We start from the raw sequence: 6,000 nt of genomic DNA on the forward strand, positions 1-6,000 counted from the left end.
ACAATTTTATTTATTTTTTTATTGAAGTATAGCCAATTACAATGTGTCAATGTCTAGTGTACAGCACAATGTCCCAGTCATGCAAGTACATACATATATCTGTTTTCATATTTGGGGTCTTAAATACTGTAACATAATCACAGGAGTGACGTCCTAACACCTTTGCCATCTGCCATTGGTTATGAGCAAGTTACAGGGGATTATACAGGGTCTGAATATCAGATGAGTATCACCGGGCGTCACCTCAGTGTATATCCACCTCCATCACAAGCAGGGAACAAACACTTAGCATGTTGGACTTTTACATCAAAAGGAAACACAGATTGAACTCTAGATATGCATGCTAAAATGCTGAAATGCACCAGTAAAACAAGATGGACTGATAGAACAGAGGAGTGAATAGATGGATAAATATATAATACAGCAAGCATGGGAAAATGTTAATAGCAAAATCTAGGTGTGGGTATCTAAATGTTCGCTGGAAAAAAGCTGCTGTACTTTTGAAATTTTCATCATAAGAAATGAATATGTATTAAAAAGAGCATAGACGTAAAGGTTATCGAGGAGGAACGACAATGAACATTATCTACTTCTTTATAGTTTTCAGCATTTTTTCACTTGATGACAACAAGTGTGAATTTTGTGTATAATCAGGAGCTGGGATCATTTACTTAATGTATAAGTAGCTAACGTGTCATGGCTCTCCCCAGCCCAGCACTGGGGCTCTACCTGCATCACCGCTTTCCCAAGCACCGGTCTCCACAAGATCCGGATGTGACCCCACCTCCCCAAACAACCTTGAACTTCCCGAACAGCCAGCTAGGGACTGATTATTCCTGAACCCTCCTGACCGCTCTGAAATCGCATGCTTTCAGAACGCATCATCTCTCGGGCGTAACAGCCGTATCACCACAGCACAGGCTAGGCGCAACTGTCCTTCTTTTCCTATGTCCTGGAACCGTCTTAGTTCTCTCCGGTTCTCATATTTCTGAATTTGCTAAATAAATCTAGGTGTCTCTAATCTTAGTGACTCAGATTCTGCCATAAAAACCAATACCCTATAAAGCTGGCATGCTTAGGGCTAAACAAACAACATCCCTCATAGTACCTATTAGTGCCATGCTTTTGTAGGTAAATTAACTAATCAGGGTTATTTAAACCATGTCATACCAGAGCCAAAAACAACAACAGACGCTTGAGGGATGAAGTAACCGGTGCACGCAGGCCTAGACATCACCTTTTTCATTTTCTTTTTTACAAGAGGAAATTGTTCTGTCCAGCCAAGCCCATTATTAAGGCATTCAAAGTTAATAAGTGGGTCCTGACGGATGGAAGAAAGTTTCAAGGCTACTTATTAGCTGTTAATGGATTCTCTGTATGCTCCCCAAAATCATTAGATCTCTAAGAATTAGTCACTTCCTCTGTGTTAAGCCTGTGCAAGGGGCAAGAATACAGAAAAGGGGAGAGAGTAAATACACAAAATCATTAACAAATAATACAATACAGTCAGTACATAGCATGCGAAAGTAATTCACAGTTTAACTCGGCATTTGTTAAGCTAGACACTGGAAGCACCAATTGAGATGTGACTTCTGCCCTAAGGAGCTCCTGGTGCTAAGCTGAATGCAGCAGAGATGCAGGCCCTCAGTTACTGTTTGCTAGGCTGACTCAGACCTGGAAAAGTCAACAAGTCTATGGAGACAGTAAAAATAAGTGGACCAGAAAGCTGAGATCCTTAAATGCTGAGTTGGATTTGTTTTCTTATTGTTGGAATAATCTTTAGGGGGAGGACAATTAGGTTTACCTATCTGTTCACTTTCAGTGGAGGTACTGGGGGTTGAACCCAGGACCCTGTGCACGCTGAGCACGCGCTCTCCCACTTGAGCTGTACCCCCCCCACGACGATGGGATGGATTTGGATGGGCATAAATAAGATGAAAGAACAACCTTGAATATCATCCTTAATTTGGGATAAAACAATAGCAACAACAGGGATATCGCTTGAGGCTTTAACAACAACCTGGCTGCCCCTGCAGTGGAGACGCACTCACACGACAGCACGGGGCTCTGTGGGGATAGCGTCTCTCAGGAAAAGGCAAATGTGACGAGGATAAAGGATGAACAAGTAAACCATCCACAGTGATTTCTACGCTCCTAACCAGTGTCCCCAGTGAAAGTTTTGGGGCGTTATGGAAAATTGGGGGGAACAATTTTGCAAACAATGTTGTTTGGGAGGTGCCATTTGACTTTGCAATGACCTTCTTGATATAAAGTGGACATATGATAAACTGCACAACTGGAACACAGTTTATCACTCACACACCTCTGAAGCTATCACCACAATCAAGATAATAAAAATATTCATCACCTCACCACAAAAGTTTCCTTGTGTCCCTTCATAATGCCTCTGAGCCACCCCTCTCTCCCACCATCCTTACCACCAATCTGTTATCCCTGCAGATTAGTTTGTGATTTTCTAGAACTTTGTATAAATAAACTCGTGCTGTATGTGCTCTGCCTGGCTTCTTTCACTTAACCTGAAGTTCATCCATGTCGCAGCGCTTGTTAAGAGTCCATCTCTGTTTATTGGTCAGTAGAATTCCATTGTATGGATATACCACAGTTCACCCATTCACCTACAAACAGACATCTGGGTTGTTTCTAAATATGAGCAACTACAAATAAAGCTGCTATGAACATCTGTGTACAAGTCTTTGTAAGAACACTTGCCCATACACGTGTTGTTCTCTTGGGTGGGGTGGGATGGCTGTCAAACTACGTTCTTTTCAAAGTGGCTTCCTCATTTTGCAATCCCACTTGCAGTGTAGAAGAGTTCCAGATGCTCCAAGTCCTAGTCAACACTTGCAATGGTCAGTCTTTTTAACTTACCCACCTTAACAGATGTGTAGTGGCAGTTCGTTGTTTTTAACTTACAATTCCTAATAACTAATGATGTTGAGCGTCTTTTCATGAACTTATTTGCCATCCATATATCTTCTTCAGTGAAGTGTCTGTCCCTGTGTTTGTCTATTTTTTTATTTGATTATTTGTTTTCTTATCACTGAGGTTTTAAAGTTCCTTATATATTCTGGATACATCTTTTATCAGACACATGATTTACAAATATTTTCCCCAGCCTTCTCATTCTCCTAAAAATGTCTTCAGAAGAGTAGAAGGTTTTGATTTTGATGAAATCCAATTCCACAATTTGTTCTTTTAGGGATTATGCTGTTGTTGCTGCATCTAAGCAATCTTTGCCTAACCCGAGGTCATGGAAGGTTTTCCCTACTTTTCTTCTACAAATTCTATAGCATTGGTCTTATAATGAGGACTAGGATCCACTTTGAGTTAATTTTTTGTATATACTTGTATCAAAGTCCAAGCACCAGTTGTTGAAAAGACTATTCTTTCTCCACTGACAGGCTTTTGAACCTCCGTAGAATTGTCCACAAATGTGCAGGGTGACGTATTAGTCTGTTTTTAAACCGATATTGCACTGCCTTGATTGCTGTCATTTTATAATGTCTTGAAATCAAATAATGTTAATGTTCATTATCAAAGTTGTTTTGGCTATTTGAGGTCCTTTGCATTTCCGTAGGGATCTTAGAAATCTTCAGGTTTGTCAAGTGCTACAAAAGAACTAGTTGAGATTCTTGACTGAGATGGCATTAATTTACATGGCAATACTGGGAGAATTCACAGGTAAATGTTAATGACTCTTCTGACCCACAGACACTGTACATCTCCATTCCTTTAAGTCTTCTTTGACATCTCTCAGTAGTGTTGTAGTTTTCAGTGTACAGAACCCACATATCTTTTGTTGAACTTATCCTTAATGTATTTCACATTTTTGATGCTGTTATAAAATATTTCTAAATTTTGATGCATGAGTTCTGTTGATATCATGTACACACAAACACCGTGCAGAGAGAAGCGAAGCAGTTCTCTATTTATTGATTCTTGGAAAAGGGTTTATATAGGACATGCACGATGCCTCACATATCATCAAAGTTATGACAATGTTAATAATCTTAATCTATTTAGGTCCCCAAGCTCCTGCAGTAAGCACAGGGTGTAAGCACATGATCAAGGACAGATTGTTTTAAAGTTCGTCACAAAGCTTCATTAAGTAAGCCATCTCTCATCCGGCTGCCTGTGCCTGTCTTAGGTTGTCCTCCTCTGAGGATCTCACCCATCCTTGGCTATCCAGCCATCCATACTGGACACATGACATTCCTGACAGCTTGTTTGTCAGTTCAGCCCATGGCTTATTCTCTAGAGCCGTCAGGCAGGGGCCTACAGAGTTTTCATTGTTAATACATAAAAATATAATTGACGATTACGTATTTATTTTGTAAACTTACAGCCTCATTATACTAATTAGTCCTGGTAGCTTTTCTGTAGATCCCATCAGATTTTTAACAGAGATAATCACATCATTTGTCCATAAAATCAGTTTTACTTCTTCTTTCCCAAATTAGTTGCCTTTTATTTACTTTTCTTCCTTGACTGCCCTGGCTAGAACTCCCAGTACGAGAATGAATAGAAGTGGTAACTACAACACATTCTTGTCTTGTTCCTGATCTTAGAGTACGAGCATTCAATCTTTGACGTTGGCTGAAGGTTTTTTGCAAATGCCCTGTGTAACACTGAGGACACCCTTTCAATTCCTAGACTGCTGAGAATTTTTATTATGAATAGATATTGGACTTTGTTAAATGCTTTTTGAAAAGAGAGGAGGCTGGCCTCTATTGAAATGGCCATTTGATTTTTCTTTCTCGGTTTGTTAATATAATGTATTACACAGATTGATTTTCTAATATTAAATCACGAGTGCATTCCTGAGATAAACCATATGTGGTCATGATATAATATCTTTTTCACACAGTGTTGGAACAATTCACTGAAATTTTATTTAGAATTTGTGCATCTATGCTCATGAAGGACGTTGGTCTATAATTCTCTTTTTTTTGTAATGTCTTTGTCTTGTGTTGGTATCAGGGTAGTAATGGCCTCACATAATGAGCTGGGTCTTCATTTGTTTTGAGGTTCTGTTACTAGGTGCATAAATTGTTAAGAGGTCCCTTTGCTGAATTGACTTCAGTATCTTCTTTATCCTTAGTAATAATCTTTACTCTTACTCTGAAATCTATTTTGTCTGATATTAATACAGCTATTCAAACTCGTTGATTATTATTATTATTTGATTATTATCATCACGGTAAATCTTTTTCCATCTCTTTATGTCTTCATATTTAAGGTGCAATTTGTTCTACTTTATTTTTTATAGGCAGCATAGAGTACTGCTTTTTTATCTAGTCTAACAATCTCTGCCTTTTAATTGGGGTATTTTTCAACATTTACATTTAATGTGATTATTGGTATGGCTAGGTTTAAATCTATAAACTTATTTGTGTCCTATTCATTTCATCTGTCCTTCGTTCTTTTTTTTTTTTCTCTTTTTCTCTCTCATTTTGAATTAATCGTATTTTTTTAATAATTCTACCTTACCTCTTTTGTAAGCTTATGTCTTTATTTTCTACTTTAGTGGTGACTTTGGAATTTATAGTGTACATTTTTTTAAATTATCATGGTCTATCTTCAACAGATATTATACCACTTTGCATACAGAACATGAACCTGAAAATAGTACACTTGCCTTCCCCTTCGGACTTGCATGCTACTGTTGTCATGCATTTTACTTTTACATATGTTATAAAACTCACACTACATTATTTTTTAAAACAGTCAACTATATTTCAAAGAGACCTAAACAATAAGAAAAAAAATCTTAAACATTTGCCCATGTACTTAGCACTTCCAGTGCCTCTCATCCCCACACATCATCCACATTCCGTATGCTAACCATGTCCTCTGCCTGAAGAACTTCCTGTAGCCTTTCTTACAGTGCAGGTCCACTGGTGGTGAATTCTTTCAGTTTTGGAATATGTCTATATTTATCTGACTTTAGAATGTAACTAGAATGAAAACTTCATAATT

This window comes from Camelus ferus, chromosome 6 (assembly GCF_009834535.1).
Source record: "Camelus ferus isolate YT-003-E chromosome 6, BCGSAC_Cfer_1.0, whole genome shotgun sequence".
Lineage (NCBI taxonomy): Eukaryota > Metazoa > Chordata > Mammalia > Artiodactyla > Camelidae > Camelus > Camelus ferus.